At 38.4% G+C, this 20133-nt stretch overlaps 1 protein-coding gene across 2 annotated transcripts in view; it reads right to left on the bottom strand.

The window, feature by feature from the left end:
* Nucleotides 1–20133, bottom strand: part of LOC124179660 (glutathione S-transferase 1-like) — a 97278-nt gene that overhangs the window by 72258 nt on the left and 4887 nt on the right. Inside the window, exons 1-2 of one of the 2 annotated variants that reach the window (XM_046564663.1) lie at nt 8987–9121; nt 2558–2761 (exon numbers count right to left, since the gene is read on the bottom strand). The gene's annotated coding sequence lies outside the window, so the exon portion shown is untranslated. Of the gene's footprint in view, nt 1–2557; nt 2762–8986; nt 9122–20133 lie in introns of those variants that run through there. The other variant, XM_046564585.1, reaches the window with a different exon arrangement.

Below are 20133 nucleotides of genomic sequence, written 5' to 3'. Positions count from 1 at the left end.
TCGAAATCAATAATTATCCAGTTTCCAGACGGTTTCCAAAATATTTCAAAACTTTTCTAAAGTTCCAAACTCTTTATAAAATTTTTCAGAAGTTTACAAAAGGTTTACAAAAGTTTAATGAAGTTATAAAAAGTTTTCCAAAGTTTTCAAAAGTTTTCATAAACTGTGTGTAGTATAGAAAGAGTACAATTTCGAAAATTTTCAGGTGAGTTGAAAAATTAACGACGGGGCCAGGAATTGAACCTGGTATCTAGAGATGCTTTACCGGAGACTCACTCCACTAGACCACCTAGCCGCCCTGACTACAGTGTCATTAATTTCTCCCATCACCTGTATTCGAAATTGTTTTGTTTTCGTGTGCCTTTGAAAATATATATGTTTACGTCCAATACTTTTCGAATGTTTACGCTACGGAACAACTCGACTCGAGAACCCTGAGGAATGCTCTCGGAGGAAGGCGGTCCTGGAAGCATTCGACTGTTACCCAGGTCACGAGACGGATCAAGTCGAAACCTCAATATTCGTTACAATTTTAAATCTGTTAAATAAAGTTCGTGTTAAAATAAAGTACCTTCTACATTTCTAGCAAATTTTTCTCCCCAAAATATGGATATGGGTATTTCATATCATCAAAAATGAACGGCTGAGCCGTTCTAAATAGCTAAAATAATGTAATGTATGATAATACACACACATTAATAGCCACACATAGATGTCTGATGTGCACATGTCAACAAGTCTAATACACAAGTGAAAACGGCGACTTCTCTCGGTGCTCATGTTTACGAGAGGGACGCACTTGGGACGACCGTCTCTGATTTTGGTAACTTGACGCCAGCAGCTCGGACTGTTTATGCAAGGCGATAAGTACCTAGCACAAGTGGGCCCCACGCTTTGCGATGCAACGTTTCGACCGGCGAGGCGACGATCACTTCTCAATAGAGTTCCGAGCAAGTAACATCGTCCTTTTGTGCAATTATATAAATATAGACTCATTCCGCTATTCGTTATACGGCATTTCTTACACAAGTCTTTAAATGTGCCTCTCGCGACAAATTTCAAATATATATATATATATTCAAAGGCACATGAAAACAAAACAATTTCGAATGTAGGTGATGAGAGGAATTAATGACACTGTAGTCAGGGCGGTTAGGTGGTCTAGTGGATTAGGTCTCCGGTAAAGCATCTCTAGATACCAGGTTCGATTTCTGGCTCCGTCGTTAATTTTTCAATTCGCCTGAAAATTTTCGAAATTGTACTCTTTGTAGCAAATTTTTCTCGCTAAAATATGGATATGGTTCCTTTATATCATAAAAAATGAACGGCTGGGCTGTTTTAAATGAGTAAAATAATAATGTAATGTATGATAATACACACACATTAATAGCCACATATAGATGTCTCATGTGCACATGTCAACAAGTCACATACACAAGTCTATAAATGTGCCTCTCGCGATGAATTTCAAATATATGTGTGTAGTATGTGCTGTTGAACCCTAACCACTTACGATTAACGCACAATTTTGTTCCAATCTTCTTGATTGAACTATTTATCAAAAAATTCTGATTAACAAGATTAAGTATGGTCTCCTTCTTTGGCCAAGCTGTACTTTTTAACAAGAGGTTTGTTGAAATTTGAAAAAGATTATTCATTGTGTGGCGGACACCCGCCACCGGCAAGCCGGCGAAAAATCATTAAAATATTTCCTTTTCTCCACTTCTGTCTTTTAACAACTATTGCCCTTTACAGTTAACTTTCGCGTGTCCAAGCCTCGCCGCGCCAGCCGAGGGCCAAGGGTTTGACCGCGCCGGGAATTTCCCGACATGTGGCATTTATGGCGCGACGCGACCCTTGGCCTCGACTCAGGGGCGAGTCTGCATGTTTCCCTCATCTGTAACCCGTCTTCGCCGTGCTCTTTGCGCATACGCATCTACCAACTAGCTTCGTCTTTTTCCCTGTTTTCACATTTCTATTATACCATCCCATTCTTGTAACTCGATTTCTCTCATAATAAACAGTTTGTCAATACCATATCACTATCAACCACAATCTCTGGCTTCATCCGTTTCCTAACCTCCCGATAGCACCACACTTTGAAAAGTAAACTTGGAAAAATAATATGGATCATTTCTGTAAATATCGAATTACAATTCTTGATGACAAAAATTTACTGTGGTTCGTCGGTGAGCCAGGTGATCTAATTCATTTTTCTCATCACAAATTATTGCATAAATTATTTTGTACAAAAATAATCAGATTTCTCTCAACTTTCAAAGAATTTACACGAGAATTATTTTGATTTTAGTTTATTAGATTAATAACAGTAACAAATTCTTATTGTTATGTATCAGAACGCGATCGAGGCGACGACTGCCTATGTAATTACAAAAGATAGCTCAACGGCGAAGTCGGTGCCGTACGTCGGAGGGGATGTGCAAGAGTCAATGTGTATGTCACCAAATATCAAAATCCACAATTCTTAACAAAAATACTCTGATGCATTTTCATCTGACGCAGAAATAAAGAAATGGCACCTTCTTAAGGTTCCTACCTTTAAAGATCTACGATGATTTCAGGTTCCTGTGGAGTGAAGAGGTCCTCGAAGGTTGGCACGAGTATGAACTTTCGCGTGATGCTTAACTGTTATAAGATGATGGCCTCTTTGTCGATATTGTCGACGCGCTACCTTGTTTGCTTGAACACGTTCACCTGCCCGGTGTTCATGATGGTGACGATGTACTTCGGTTTTTGACATCTACAAGAGAAACAACAGGTTTAAGGTTAGCTGGCGAAGCTGTTGAAGTTTCCTATCGACTGGCGTACAACGCCTGTACTGTAAGCAAATTGGGAACCTAGGAATAGTAAGGGGAGGCTGTTAAAGTTTCCTTTAGACTGGCGGAAAACGCCCGTACTTTGGTTGATGTTGGGAAGTCACTCACTATTCACCAATTTTATATTTAGTTTATACATGCTATTCTGGATTTGGATGAATAAAGGCAATTTAGGGTTTTTGGAGTTGTATCCCGTGTATTGAAATGAAAATATATGAATGGTAACGTTATACAAAATTATTACAAGTTCTAAGTTGAATTGTATTTTGCGTCTCTTCAAATCTCGCGAACGTAGAAGATTCGGCCGTCCATCTTGTCGTCTTCCTAATGGTCTCAATGTCGACACCGTTTCGTTCAGCAGCTGACGTTGACGAGTGTCGCGTACTATAGGCCGAGAATTTGCTGTGTCCGAGTATAGTAAAGTTTGAACCTCTGCTTAGCGTCTGAGACAAAACCGCGCGCAGAAATGAATCGCATGAACGTATTTTCTTAGCTCTTTTTAGGCAGCACTGCAGAGATGCTGTATATAATATAATCGAACATTCGTTATAAAACGGAATAATTGAAATAGATATGTATGGTTTACGATTGAGGTCTGATGTGTTTATGTGATAGGGTATTCGAATTTCGATCGCATCTTCAGACTCCTGAATGTCTTTTATGTTTATCAGCGCATATATTTGCGTAGGATGTCACGTGATAAGAGATACCAACGTTATAAGATTCATCATCAACTCTCTAGGAGTTAGTTCTTCGTTTGGTGGCGTCGCGCTTATGTAATCCAGTACAGTTCTTGGGTCTCAAGTATAATCATACTTCGGCCTCGATGATCTCAGAGGGTAGACCCCTTTGAAAAACCTTCTAACCTTGGTGCCTTGTCCAACTTCTGGACCTCCAGTAAGAGGTATTGCGGACTTAAGGGGCTATACCAGTGTGACACTTTCGCTGCTTGAGCCTGGATCGGTAGGAAAGATAGAGTGCATATTTCTTTTCTGAAATGTAGAAACTGAAATTATTTTTAATTCCCACATCATTTTATTATCGATGTACCAAAACAACCCAACAAACCGTGATATCATATTAATTGTCGAGCTCGAACGTACAAAGTAACGATTTTTACAAAGAAGATTCTGAACGAAAATGAATGTGATTTAATAGTTTTTTCTGGGTTTTTTAGTTCATCGACGATAAAAATATGTGTCGATTAAAAGTAATTTAAGGTTTTACATTTCAGACAAGAATTACGCACTCCATCTTTTCTACCAATTCGAGATTCCAATCGCGCGCTTCAATGGTCAGCTAATAACTTCGCCGTTTGCAACAATTGATGATGAAAAAAATTTTTTGCAACACCTGCATGGAAAGTCCATTTTTATGCACCATTTACAAGCACCAAAAGTAGTCTTTTATACACATGTGCGGGAAAAACTTTCGCGTATCGCTAGCGGTGTGAGAAAAAAACCTTCGCACATTGCCGGCGGTATAAGATAAACCTTCGCACATTGCTAGCGGTGTGCGAAAAAGACGGTCGCGCTTTTATCCACAGTTGCGCATTTCGCAACCAGCTGCACTAGCGCCGCCGATGGAATAGTTTGTCACTCTTTGCCGTGCTCGACATCGTCACTGAACAGACATCGTGCCGTGGTTTCGTGTAAAAATAATCGTGTATGTCGGACTTTCCATTACAGGTGTAGCAAAAAATAGAGTTCGATACACGTGCGAAAGTTGGCAATGCTTATCTCGCGTGAATGCGCTACACTCGCCCTTCAACTCTTTTCCGGGCTCGTGCTGCGCCTTCACGCTTGTGCGGGCATTGCCATCTTCGCGCACTAGTATCGAAAAACACTATTCTTGTACTGTCTAAATGTGAGTTAAAATACACACGAAATTTTGAGAAGCTACGTTGGTTATCTCCCGATCCAAAAAAAAACCGAAAATCACCGTTTCGTATTTGATTGGGTAAAAAAAAAAATATACGTGTACTTTTCCCGATCTTTCATATGGCATCATTTAAAGAACCCGGTTTCCACTTTGACCCGACGTGAAAGATATTTTTTCTCCATTATCTGATTTTATTATTGACCTTTCTTCGTTGTTACTTAAATATTTAGCTACATAATTATTGATTGCTTTCAGTTTTTAACCATTTTTATACGATAATAGTACAGAATAACTCATTACAATCAACTATTTTCATGTAAACCAATAATGAAAAGCTATGTTACTATTTGTGCACGGTGAGTATAACATTTTTATAATATTTAATTAATAAAATATTTTATTTCATTTTTCGCGCAAGCCTAAATTCAGTAGCTATCAATGCGCTAATACAATTTCTATGATTTTTTGTAATTTTCTCATGATCTTCTTGGTAAAGTGTAACAAAATAAAAATCATATTAACCCTTAAACTATATTTTTGATTTGTGCTAATTTTTACTGAAAATGCTTATTAGTATCCGAGGTATACCCGTCAATGTAACTTGTTAAACGTCTCTTGAACAATCAACTTTTTTGAAAATATGTTAAATACGTATTTTCTTCACGTTGAATCCATTGCAGTTGTTTACATTTACGTAACTCCCTCAATGGTGCTGGAAATAGAACTCGCCTAAATTTTTTGCCGTTTAGGCAAACAAAAACGGTCAGAGTATAATTTTTTTTTTGTATTATAAGAGTAGAAGAAAAAAGCTTTTAAATGACACTAACGGAGTCGAGTTATTTTTCTATGCGATACTTTGAAAGCCAATTGTAGTTTTGACGGTTTCACATCGTTATGACGTAATCACTTGCAATACCGAACTCCGGTTTCTGGCAACTTTTTTAGAACACAAATACATAATTTCTCACAAATTTACAAAAATATGCAACACTTATTTCAAAAATTATAGCGAAACGAAAAAAGAACAGAGAGAAATGTATAAATTTAGATTTTTACGTTTAAAATAAATTATATTTTGAAGTACATAATTTTGTGTAAAATTTTCCGCCGAACATACTTTGTTGAGAACTTTTATAAAGCTGACCCTAGCAGCTAAAGTTAGCAGCTAAACGTCTTAAATGTTTTGGAAGTATAAAAATGCAATCCAGATTTATCCTCATAATTGTATAATAATATCGGGAGTGCAAAGTACTTTCCAAAATTTTCCATTTTCGGTTTTCATTATCTTATCGGAATGAACATTACAAGGTTGGGCTGCTAATTCTGTCTGTTAGCTTCAGTCTGTTGGAACATTTTTTTGTACGACCAACGCGAAGCGAGATAATCGACAAAAACCAAAAAACCGAATGTCGGCTAGTGTTTGGACATTTTTCAAACATCCCGACTAGATCGATCCACTAACATTATAACATATCGCACTCCCAGAACAATACTGAATTGAGTCTAAGAATCCCAAAATATGACTGTGTTTATGGTATATGCGGAACACAATTCTCTATTGAACGGAATGAAAAAGGCGATTTTGGGATTTTTAAACTCAATTCAGTATTGTTCTGGGAGTGCGATATTATCCATGACTACACGGAGAGAAGTAAACACTGGCGACTGCCTTTCACATTGACCACCAGTGTTTACTTCTCTCCGGGTAGCAACAGAGAGGCGCAAAGCATGCATGAATATTACGTGTGCTGCGTCGTTGATCATCGCCCAATTTCTCTCTCGCACTGGTCGCGCGGATAACAATCTCGTGCCTCTCTGTCTCTCATCCCATTAATTATAGCAAATAAACAAGCTACATATGGGTGAAAAAGTAATTTAACAAGGACAAATTCATATCAAATTATTCCACCACAAAACTTATCCCCTAAATACTGTATAAAATAAATTGAACTGTCGATTAGCGTTACAGGTATTCAGCAATCGTGTCTCTGCAGCGCTATCAGCTGCTGCAACGTATAATTGCATCAACACCAATACGGCTATGCATACTGCTCAATTTCTCACACTGCTGACTGATTGTTTTGATAATTTGAATAATCCTAATCGATGCGCGTTGTCCGACCAAAGACCGTATATTCGCGAGAATTTATCGATCATGTTCGACAAATCTGCAAACTAGCGCACACTGAAAGGGCGAAAAAGTCCCTCCGTGTTTCAATGGTTTTCGACAGACCATTAATGCAATCCTAATGTTGTTCATGATTTGGAACTCAAAGGAATAAAATTTTTAATGACATCGCAGTTAAACCAAGATCCCATTGAAAATATGTTTTCCATGGTCCGTTGTCACGGTGGAACTTATAATCAAAACCCCACCGCAAAACAATTCCGCCTGAATTACCAAAAGCTCATCATGCTGAGTTTAATGAAGCCCGTCAAATCTGCAAACTGCTTAGACGACGAGGACGAGGCACTCCTGTCCAATAATGTCCAAGTGCCTTTGCAGACTGGCTCGATAGGAAATAACTCAGTAGGAGCTAGCGCGTTTCTCTACTGGGGCGAATTGAATAAACAGATCGACGAGGAACCACTCGTCGATGTAGAATCGTCGTCGAAGCAAGCGCGTCACATACCACCGACGAAACATTAATGTCCTGCGCAATCGAATACGTTGCGGGTTATACCGCAAAAAATCCGTAGAAAGATCTGGATGTCAACTTTGCGAAGAAGTACTGCCCGAGTCAATCCAGTACTAGGTCAGCCAAGACAAATAGTTACATATTTTCGGACGTACGAAACGAAAGAGGAAAACGATTTCGGAAACTTGCGCGTAGCAACAACGGAATTTTCGTTTGTGTTCAACTTGATAAACGCGGTTTTCGATGTAGGTTATCCGAAAATCAGGGGAGACTATGATATCGAAGATAAGCTCTTCCCTTATGTATAGTCGAAGCTTCTTCATAGGCGAAGTTGCCTCGTAGTTTTGAATTGAACCCTTTTTATTAGTATGAAGGATAGAGGTTGAGGTTTCTTGAATAAAAAAACTCTCGCGTTTGAGCCATCGAATTATCAATGTTTATTGGCTCTTGTGGGAAAAGCCTTGCGGCATAAAAACCCACGAAGTATGAACGTGTATTTGTAAACGTATAAAAGCATGTGTCGATTGTGTATATGAATAGGTATGTGCCGGTTACAGCCCGTTTGGCTCATGCCACCGCGATCTCGAGTGCGTTTCGTATTGCGATTTTTGTTTTATTCGATTCGATCGAATTTCGTATGATTTGCATTTGCCTTACTCCGAGGAGCGAACGTGTATGAGAGTATGATTGGTGTTGGTAGTACACCAAGAGCGCTCGGGCTCGTTGTATGATGGAAGGGTGCTCGGGCCGTACTCATCTACCTTACTCCGTAGAGCGAACGTATACGAGAGTATATTTGGGCCTCTCGTCTTTTGGTTGTGGTACGAGAGAACGCACGGCGTCACTCACGATCGTCACTAGACGGACGACTTAACTCGACTGTTTTAAAAAATGCGTGATGCGCGCTCGCCTCCTCATCTACGCGAGATTTGGCATCCCTGCGGAGACGAATCGTTCGAGCGCGGCTCGCACGGAGATCGCAATGACACGGGCACAAAACGACGCTCAGGCACTGAACACCTTACATGAAAGCCGCTGTGAACCAAAGTAGGTGCAGTGGGTGGTTTGCACACGGAACATGCGGTCTTCATCGACGACAGCTTGTTCACAACTTTATCCGCGTTAAAATCAATAAAGACGTAAAGCGGCTAGGAGAAAAGTAGAGAGATCAAATTAGTAATTCACGTTCAGAGAAACCTACTCAAAAGTTGTAACATTTTTAAAAAAAGAATGGTTGGGATGAAAAATCTAAAAAAAAATGGAGAGTGCTTTTTTTAGGTTGTAGAATCATATAAAAAATAATGAAGCAAATTGGCGGGGGTCGGGGAAAATGTCCTCTCAGTTGGCATGGAATACCTCATATATATATGGTTGCGCTGGGCGTCTTGACTGTTTCGTGCAGTATAATCGTAGTAAATAAAGTCGCTGGCGACTTCGTATATGCATTGCGCTTATGCTCAGGTATCACCGCTTGATTCGGTGTACCAGAAGGATCACCTTGTGTGAATCCAAGTATGTACAAACAATCGGTAGATTACTTGCGTCAAGCATTGCGCTTGCTCATTGGTACAACCGGGCTGCGCCGGTGTGCCTGGCGGAACGTACCGCGCTTGTTGTTAGTGTACTTACGAGGTTATTCCGGCTCCCCAGCATGCAACAATCAGGAAGGATTTGAAGATACAAGATACCATAAGATCCGAGTACCGATCGAATTGCAGTGAGACCACTTAGACTTATCCAACTCTCCGGAAACGCACAAAGAAAAGAAAGCCAAAAAGAAAGAACGACTAACTCCGAGTCGCCCGACTACTTGACTGACGCGGCCTGGCCCGAGCTATTCCCTTCGCCTTCATGCTCATCTAAACACATGCAAAGACAAAACAGAGAGGGTCGACCGCGCGACGCATGTGTTTGTATACACCCGCGAGTGACCGTTCGTGCCTGGGCACCTCTGACTATTCGTTCGACCGAATAACGATAGTAGCGCCGTTATTTGAGTATTGTTCATCGATCATGTTGAGCTTAAGCGATGCAAATATGCAATACCTACAGAAACTGCAAAATAAAGGCATGAGAATTATATTACGTTGCAATATTAGAATATGGATTAAAGATGTGTTGGAGGCGTTGCAGTTTATGTCAATCAAACAAAGAATTGCGTACAATGTTTGTATTCTGATACACAAAATGGTAATTGGAGAGTGTCTCAACTGTTTGAAAAATAAAATAGTTAGTTGGAATTGCGGGAGGAATGCAAACAAGACAAAGGGGTACTTTACTTAGAAGTACATGTAGAACAAGAGAGGAACAGAAAATGTTGCTATACGACGGGTTTAGAAGATACAATGATCTGCCTGCTGAAATAAGGGCAGAACGAATACTGCAAAGGTTTAGAAGAGCATTAGTGCCGTACATCAAAAGTATTGAGAGAGAGTCGGGATAGTAGTAAATAAATAATAGTGAAACAAAACGGTATAGATTAAGTACCTTAAGTTATACTCAGTTGTAACCTACAATGTAGCTACTGAAGCTAATAGACAACATCAATCAATCGATCTTTTATATCATACGATTCAGATGAATAAGGAACTAATAATAATTATACATATATTACGAAATTCGTCTCAAAAAGCACAATTATAGATCTTTGTATGTATGTGACATGTTTACAAGTGTATGACACTACTTGTTAAAAGCCACGTAAGACGGTCCCGGCTGTCTATGAAGTGATATGAAAATACGTCATATCTATTTTAGCGAGAAGAAAAATGCTAGAGAACGTAAATTCGAAAATTTTTGGTGATTTGAAAAGTTAACGACGGAGCCACGAATCGAAACTGTTGTTTTTATATAATGATTGTAACAAATATAATTATTTAGATAACTATGACAATTTTCCATGTCTCAAATTAATTCGTTGTATTTAATTCTGCAAGACATTTTGGTCGAATGCAGAGAAACGAGGGCAAGCGATTTTAGGAAAATTATGTCACACTGAAAAGGCATATCCGTATTTTTGGAACAAAATAATGACTGTGTCGATCAAGATATGGTACTAATATTTACAATCGGTACGTAGTTTTACGTACTCACTTCGTACCGTCTCAATTTCATGCTTCCATACCGACACTACTTTGGCCGCAACGAATGTCGGTACAAGCCCGTTAGGTAGAGTCGATAGAGCAGAAACCTGCTACTCTCCCAGGCCCACCAGGGGCCGGATTCTGAACATCAAGTGAGTTCGAGTTAGTGAGTTCTATGGTTTTCCGCTCTCCATACTATTATTATAGTCGATGGTTAATGAACACCATGGTCGGTACAGAGCTTATCGATGTTAAATATTATTACGAAGTGGCACATGCTGTTGATAGAGGGCGATAGCTAAGAAAGGAGAGAAAAAAAGATGTTAGTTCTGACGTTTGTTTGTATTAACCATACATAACCTCTTATTCCTTCTCAAAAGGTTGGGTGTTGAGTATACTGTATACTTCTTATTTTAGAGTTATTTTTCGGATCAGTAGTCTGTTATATATTGTGTGCTCAACGCGAGGTTACGTTAGAAACTGGCACTACAGGCAAAAAAATAATATAAAACATACGGGATGCTAGTGGGTAGGCAATTACTACGAGCAGATAGAGAACGATTTATTAGCCGCTAGATGGCACAGACCGCAAGTTCCCGAGCCATACACTATTCAGGAAAGAAGAGATTGACATCACACTCCAAATTTCCGTTTCCATAAAGACGAACGCGAACTCACTTCATGTTCAGAATCCGGCCCCTGGGCCCACTTTTCCGCCGAAAACTGATACACAAAAATTTACCCAGGGGTAACTGTCTTTATAGTCTTGAGTCAACGCCCGGTTACAGCCGACAAGGGTACCCAGCTATGAGCTACTGAAACCTAACGGTTAATTTCAAACATAATGGTTGATTTCAAATCATCGAGTGTCAGTCCTTACAAAGAAGCGAGTGATTTCGACCTTGTCAAATTTCAAGTAGGATATAATGAGACCGCGATGTTCATGTTATTTGACCTATTAGTCCTGTTACAGAGCGAGGACTTTTGGTGCAGGACACAAATGTCAAAATGATAGGTACGATACTGACATGGACCGCTAGGTAGGTCGGCCCCTTAGATTTTCACATAGTTTATATTATATTACGTTAAGATACATGTGTCTTTTAGTTTTCGATGTACTACAACGTATATTTAGTAATGGATAGAAACATTTCAGCGTTGGTTTCATTCAAATCTTCCAAGCGCATCAAGAAATCATCCCGTTGGGTGCCCATGTTTGGGGAGCGTTTTCACCTCTGCAAACCGTTTATTAGCAGATAAAACAAATATACGTGTCTCTTTGTTTTCGATGCATTACAACATGTACGAAATAGATCAAAATCGGAGGCATCGACCTAGCTAGGGTTCGTTGTGAGTAGCGAGCTCCGTTATCTCCACCCGACGCCCACTCTGCCCGAAATCGCACAACGCTGTGTTACGCCGCGACGTACCTTTTTCAAAACTCTATTTTCATTAGAACGATCGAGTATTATTCTATAGTCGCTTGAGCCACATTTATCGCACCATACATCATTTCATTCTCATATTCACATAACAACCATCTCCAATACCCATAGAAAAAGTCACGTAAGATCACCCGTTTAAGGTTTCATAAAAGATCAGATTAATTGGTACCAAGAACGAAGCTAAAAAACACTGAGCTAAACATGAAGCAGCTCAACCTCAAAAATATCTGTGTATTTGAGCCAAAATTCTCATCAATAATTTAAATAAATTCCTCTTAATATTTTCATCCAATTAAAAGAGGTTACTTAGTAAGCAGTACGATTAAATGTGCAAACATTACATTGAGATATCTCATGTTAATAAACGAGATTGAGCACCGTCGAAGCACTCAAGCCGCGCTCCAGAGTAACACTGACCATGTGAAGCGGCACCAGAGAGTCGTCCTCACACCTGATTGGCTAATTTCTATATAACTTGGTTGCAACTGCAGACTCTTGAACCTTCAGGCCCAAGAAGCCACGTTTTTCGTCTGTTGAGTCGCGAGGTACGCGGACGTCAATCCAAGTTAGCCCTTCCGAGCAAGAATAGTTCTTGAAATGCTTAGTAGTAACCGGCCTAAAGGATCGAGCTATCTCCGTCAATTTGAGCATTTCGATTTATTCTGTGAATTGGAAAGGACTCACTTTCACCTAAATTTCAGCTCTTTTCTGTTCTTTACTGACTCTCATCTTTTTACGAATAGACACTTTTGTAAATACTCCATTTTCTATATTAAATCAGGTTCTGCCCCTATTCATTCATTTACGGACACAGCTAGGACGCAAATCTCTTTTCTAGCGATGAAGGGCGGAGGGATGACGGGGGAATTATTCCCACCGAGACTAACGTTATCGATCATCGTTCGCTTTGCGCTTTACGTTACCATCGTTCGTGATGAAATTATCTACGTCTGTGTTACTTTTTTACCTTCTCCAATAAGAAATCAAAATTCACAAGTTTTGAGCTTGGTTCCATTGATGACAAAATTTTTTTTTAGAATTGCTAATACTACTTCATTCAACCCAGGATTCATGGGGATCTGGTTTTGGTAAGACCTCAGTGTATTGATTGATCGAAGTAGAAGAAATGATTTTAGGTATCTGTATGTACGCGGTGAATCATAATACATGGTGAGAGCCAAGTCCTTGATCTTATCGAAGTACCTGCGATGAAATTTAGTTTTGTTTGCCAACGCGATTTGAAGCACGAATAGTGCATGAAGCTTTTTGTTTATAAACAGATGGGATTGAGCAATGTTAGTAGATTTATTTACAGTTGTATATTGACGTTTTATCCTAATGAATTTGCTAAGCTACATATATTTGGTCATACGTAATTGTCTCAAGAGTCGTGCTGTTTTGGGTGACCTTGAGGTTTTAGTTCGTCGTGAGATAGACAGACTATTTACGGGGTTGCGATGTGCACTAAACAAGGCTTGCCTGTTGTTCGGTCGCATTTGGTGTACCTACGTACCAAAATATGTTCCACATATGAAGAAACATGATTTGCATTTTAACAAATCAATCAATTTTGGGTTTTAAATTACATCATATATGCATACAATGTCTTCGAAGAAATGCATTTATTGTATAATACGTGTAATACATTTATTTGTACAATTGCACGTGATTGACCGTAGTATGCTATACAAAAAAATGTTAAATTCATTATTAAGCGATCAAGATCGGAATAATTAGAATGAAAAGTGTATATAATTGTGTACAATTTATTTGACACGTTTGAACCCAGCGAGTTTGATTGTGCGATCTCCAACCAGAACAGAAACAACCGCACTGGATATTTGATTCAACTAATTGAATATCTGCAAATTATGGAGAATGGAAGTATGTGTAAGTTGTGGCTTGAAGTGTCATTAAAAATTCATGATTTTTTAACAATATTACTTATATTACTACGTTAAAATTTCACCGTTGCTGGCGTACCGATACCACCATTTCGTTGTGCTGTGCTGCATCTGTTAATTTACTAATACAAATGTTGGCTTAAGTTAGACGGTCTTTTCATCAGCGAATTAACAATTGCTTACAAGTCGAGGGTCATCACTTCGAGAATCGTCTCTAAGTAGACACAGACCAAGGTTAGTAAGTCCTTTAAAAATAATTATATTTTGATTTGATTCGATTTTTGGACTATTTTCATACTTCGCCTGCCTAGAATAACCTTGTGTTGTAGATCACTGAATTTACCTCGAAGTCAGTAATAATGTCTGTTGAATTTGTGTGGTTCTCTTGCCTCTGTCATTAGGTATATTTGTTTTTGATTATGATGCTGAGTGTGTATGTGTGTGTGTGTTGGGTTAGTGTAGGCCGGACAGCGTGCCTCTATCAACGCTTACCCTAACCTTAGTTTGCGTACACCTCTCGAGACTTGTGTGTCGAAAAGGCTCTGAGCTTGATCAATCCCCGTTATTAATAAAATTCTCATTTTTCTTTTCAACAACGCTTATATGCGCCAAATACCCCAATACATTATCAATGTCGTAGAAAAAAAAAATACATTGTTCCATTTAAAAAAGTGACGTTGACCTAGACGTAGCTTCAGCGCCTCCACAAAAAAGAAAGAAGATGGTACTTTCATCTAAAACTTTTTTGAGTATCATCAATAGTTTGAGTACTATTGCTCTGTCACACTTTGAATGCCCCACCCTGTATATCTTAGTAGAGAGTTCTGACGATTCGTCTTCAGGTACCAGGTTAGAATTTCTTAGCTGAATTCTCGGTTTGAGTTAACTTCATCGTTTGGGATACATAATGTAGGGGACGTTATCGGTTCAAGCGTGACTTGATCACTCTGAGGGAGGAAATAGCGTCTCAGTAATATGAGTAATATCGTATTTGAGAGAAGACGGATGTTTAGTGTTAACCGATTTGTGAATCATCGCTCGTTCAATAAATTAGGTAACTTACGTAACTAGAAAAACTCCGAGGTGGCAGACACCAAGTGCTTTCAGGAATTTATTGAACAGTAAACAAAGAAGTAAATATTTAAAATGATGCGGAATTGTGAAAAATGTAAGTTGGAATGTAACATCGCCATACCGTGGATGAATGACAAAAGCATAGGGTAGTAATTTTGACACAAGTTTTCTTGGATCGATGTCAAATAAACAGTTGTAATTATTGGCTCGCAGATTTCGGGGCAAAATTTTGACCTGGTATTTGAGTTTTATACTTTTTATATCGTGTGCAAATCGTATTTTCAATGTTAGTTGAAAATTCAATAGCATTACTTGTAGGTTGACATTAAAATTGCACTATAGGTGCCTTTCGAATATTACATTGCGCTGTTTTCGGCCATTTTGGACCCCCGCCCCCCTTCATGACCAGGTAGCTTTTTGCCTCCTATCGATGCGATGTGATCTTTCGCCCCCCCCCCCCCTCTCCTACGCACAATTGATAATTTGTTAACAATATGACGGATAATGTTAATGGTCCAATAATAAAAAAAAAAAAATACGCTTACAAAAGACCGTGACGTGTCACTATGAGTGTACCCACATTCCTCTGTCGCAGGTCGTCACGCTGAAGATAACCCCGTCCTCCCCCTACCCCCCTGAGAGCGTGACGTAATATTTGAATGCCCCATATAAAAGATACGTATCGCCATTAAACAAAACCTAACCCGAACACCTTGATTTTTGAGTTTAATTAGGTACTTTTTAGACTTAAGAATTCATCACTCATTATATATACATCAGTGGGTATATTTTTGTTAGTGTGCTTGTGTATTTAAAAAAAAAAAAAACGGATCTCGGATGACGAAGGGAATTCACGATTCTCTAACTAGCCACTTTCAAGGTGGGGCAATCATCAGTGTATAGTCCTTCGCTACTGTCAGTTATCATTTGCATTACACGCATGATGTCAATTATTTCATGCATGCCATGAAGAGTGATATTATCAGATATATCTGCCAATAATGATCACAAGGTCGGCTGGTGCCGGGGTTTAAGATATTTTCATCCTCGAAAGTAATTATATGCATTGCTCTCTACATCTCGACAAGTAATTGGTCCTTGTGTTGATCGTGACTTGCAACTTTGAAATAATTGGTACAAGTAATCAGGGTTCTACACGTAATTTACTGAGGCTCACTGGATTTACCTATACAGACGGATACTTACGCTATATTCGTCGAGTATGTAACATGTAATATGTATTAAGTAACAATTATCGTGTGCTCCTTCCTCAATTCTACAAGTGGGAGGCTTTCCAGCTGGATTAAAGCGAGCGGAACAGTGAAACAAAAGTGAGTGTGTGCGTGTAAACAGCAGAGAAGACAAGATGTTGGACTAAGAGTTTAAACGAAGCAAAACGGAAATGGCGAGAAAACGTAAGTTGCGGAAATGACGGACTCCCTACTCAAAACCGATTTGAAAAAACGAACATGGAAAATAGAGGCCAGTAAAGTAGATCATCTCGCATCATTGAATGTGGCATTAATTCTGAAAGATCAGTACGAAGACGACAAATTTGAGGATAACAGTAGTGAAAACTATGATTACAATGAAAAGAACACAATTGTTACTATTTTCAGAGATTTCAAATAAAATCGACATCAGTTTTATTCAGAACGAGCTAACACGAAGAAGGAAGAATCTAAACGAAGTGTATTACAATTACTGTTTTAAATAGTAGAAATAGTATCGCGAGTAAGTGTGGAAACCACGGCAACTACTCAGTACATTATTAATGGTATAGACGATCAAGGGCATCGCAGGCCCATTTTGCATGACGGTACGAGTATTCACGAAGTTGAAGCCACATTCGATGTTTGCAAAGAATTGTTAAGTACGACTAAGACAAGCACAAAATCAACTGAAAATCCGAAAAACTGTCTGTGTGTACAGAAAACCAAATTTTTCAATTTGCTACTGTGATTATACTAGTCACACAAGTGTGGTATTCCCGTCGAAATATCATATAGCTTCGAAATTTCCTCATCTTGCAAAAGATGATAAAACTGAAACGTACAATGATGATCTGAAAAATCCCGTAGAGATTATGTTGTTTGCGGTGTAAAATAAGAATGACCAAAAATAATTATTTTTAGCTTACGAGTAGTCATCGCTACTTGATAATGCCGTTCACTGTCACTTCTCAGAGACCGACGCTGCCTAAATGAAAAGTTCACTGTCGGTCATCAAGGACATGTTAACCAATTTGCATCGTTTTCGTAATCATTTCTGAGATGAGTGCCGACGTGTTTGAACGGTATCTGGATAAAAACGCCGCTGCGAGTAGTCGAGAACCGGTCGGTGTAGGATTTTAAATTACCGCAGGCGGGCATTTTTATATACACTGTAAATGACTGTGAATCGTTGCAGATCATATCGAACAAACCAATGCTGTGAATCTGAAAATCTCACAACCTCAAGTGTAACTTTCTGCAAAACCAAATCGATAATCTCGATCAAATGATAAATGCCTTGGAGATTACCATAGGGAAAACTTTGAATAACTTTTATGTTAATCTTAAAACAGGTGAAGATCTATCGATTCACCAGACAGAAATCATTTCCAAGTTTGATACAAAACTAAGAGCATTGGAAAATACGCGGAAGCAAGCCAAGCTGGCAACGAAACTGCATAAGCCGGCACGACAAAACTGATTATAAATGTCGTTGTACAGTAACAGGCTGATCTTGTTTATATGACGTCATACGCAGTACAAAACAAAGACCGCAAATGCATGCTCACAGTCATAGACATCTTTTCAAAGGATGTGTGGCCTGTACCGATAAAGAGCAAGACGGGGGACGACGTTACGGTCGCGATAGAATCTGTGCTTGCAAGGAAGATCAGCTGAGTCGAAAATTTGGAAAGACATATTTCAAAAGAAGAACCTCAGTTTTTAAATACAAATCAGTAGTATCAGTAGTATCATCTTCATTCGATGCCAAACGGTACATGCATGGCAGTAGTCATCGTTGGATGTAGTTTTATCGTTCAATTTTGATTGGAACTCATCTTTGATGGGTATCCATTTTTCATCAAGCTGCTTCCAACTATCTACGTATTCGTACGAAACGACACCCTTTCTTTTGAACATTTAAAATTCCTCCAATTCTTTGCAAAGAGTGCGTGTCATCAACTTTTCAGCATTCAATTTTTCGAGATTGCTTGACATGAAGCGAAATTAGTCAATAAACCTAAAACTTATTATCGTTCCTTCAACGCATTTCGTAAAGGATATAACACAGTTCTCTTTGTTTATATGTAAAGGCTTGAGCGTACTTTAAAAATATGTAGCCAATACTCTAACAAGAAAATAAGAAGTTTAGGCTGCAACCTTGATGTGCAACACCACGGGTACTTTTCCAAGAAATGTCAGTGATCGTGATCTTTTATATTCTCAAAAGTGAAAGGTTGATCATAGATACATATGACAGGTATTTTCAAACTTGAAGCTATCGCATTGTTCAGGAATCACAGATTCCATCGGCTCCACAGCTTGGGAATACACTTCTAACGATAATGATAATTTTTTCAGATTGTTCATAGACGAATCAATACATTTCAGTCCCAATTGAGTTTAAATTTTGAAAGTGAATCTTTAATCGTACGATGCAAGTAATATGCAATACTATATGGTATATGATTTTGATAAATTGTTTCGTTCCCTGCAACATCGCATGCAGGCTGCAATAGGCATTTAAGATCGGTATGGATATAGAATGGAACGCATGTTTTGTATTCAAGGTTTTGTAATTACAGAATTTTTATCCTCGTTATTTGGAAAGACTACTTCAGTCTTATACAAATTGATGTATTCAGATCGGTGATTTTGCAGACATTTTTCTGATCAGAAGTCCTTCCAAAATCCATTACCATATCGAGTCTGACGGGTACCTCGAAATGTAAATACAGCAACCGTGACAATTTGCGAATTAATGTAAAGTGAAAGGCTTCGTCGTTCCGCAATTGATTGCCATCAACCTCTATCTCAATTTCTTCCTCCAATCTAAGGAGATTCATCACAGTGTGTCTAAATTTTCATTTGCTCAAGTAAATCGGTACCATTTTACTTTTTTCTCTGCCGACTTGATCGATACCATAAACATTGATTAAAAGTCAGTCGGGTTATTTAAATTTTGAAATGCTGTGTAGACATGAAAAAGTCGAAATGTTGGAATGTGGGCACGAGCTTGTTACGCTGGCGTTTGTTGTTAGTCTGGTATAGAGCTACGGTGACCGATAATAGGCAGCAATAGGGTTCTTTGTTTCGGATGTTTATCACAGCCTTTTCATTACTAATACACTTTGGTAATGAGGTTTAATTTCACCAACATCACACTGCGCCATTCAAAGTCTTGTAACTCTGAAAAACAAGAAAGCTTTGCACTGTACGCAAAAAAGGTCATACGCATAAGAAATGCTTTCACACAGTCTGATCCATATGGATTACATACGTGATTTATCAACATTAATCAAACCTTATTTTGGACCCCGTACAAATCGAAACCATAAGAAACACTGGTATGATGTTTGTAAAGTAAATGATGAGATAAGCTGTTAGTGGTGGATCCTTTGAGATTAAGATGTTTCTAACATAGACGGAGAGAAAAAATTCGTTAAATCAACCAAATGGATTTAGATGGATAAAAAATTGTCGCTTCAATGCTTATTTTGTTAAAATTAATAAACTGTAGTTAATATATTAAATTTTGTCTGGTCAAATGAACCAAACGAGTTATTTGATCTATGCGAAAATTTGATAGGTCCAAACAATATTTAGTTGTGTCAACTCAATGATCAGGGTGAAGACGGGGGTACCAGCGGTTGAATACGTGCAATTGCTTGAACCAAATATTTTTTTGTTGTCAAAGATTCAGTATTCAGGAATCAAATTTGATCCTCTTGATTCAATCCCTAAATGTGTCAAATTAGGTGATTTTTATTCTTTCCGTTCAATTTTATAAATTTTCAAATACTTATGGTTGAATGAAGTAAATGTACCTTTTGTCAGGAACTTTTGATGCTTCAAAGAAACAAATTAAGTTATTTAGCCTGAACAAATCTACATTTTGTAAGTAATACTTGTTTCGATGATGCAAGTCAGTGAATATAATTCAACTAACTGTAAGTACTTTTTCTGATTCAAATGTATGTATCAGTTGAAACAATAACAAAATTGTTCCCATATAAATAGTTCATTGAATCTATTTACAATCGCGTATATGATAAT

Source organism: Neodiprion fabricii, chromosome 1 (assembly GCF_021155785.1).
Source record: "Neodiprion fabricii isolate iyNeoFabr1 chromosome 1, iyNeoFabr1.1, whole genome shotgun sequence".
NCBI classification, from domain to species: Eukaryota; Metazoa; Arthropoda; class Insecta; order Hymenoptera; family Diprionidae; genus Neodiprion; species Neodiprion fabricii.
Note: the sequence above shows the minus strand (reverse complement) of the source record. Positions and strands in the feature narration are given on the sequence as shown.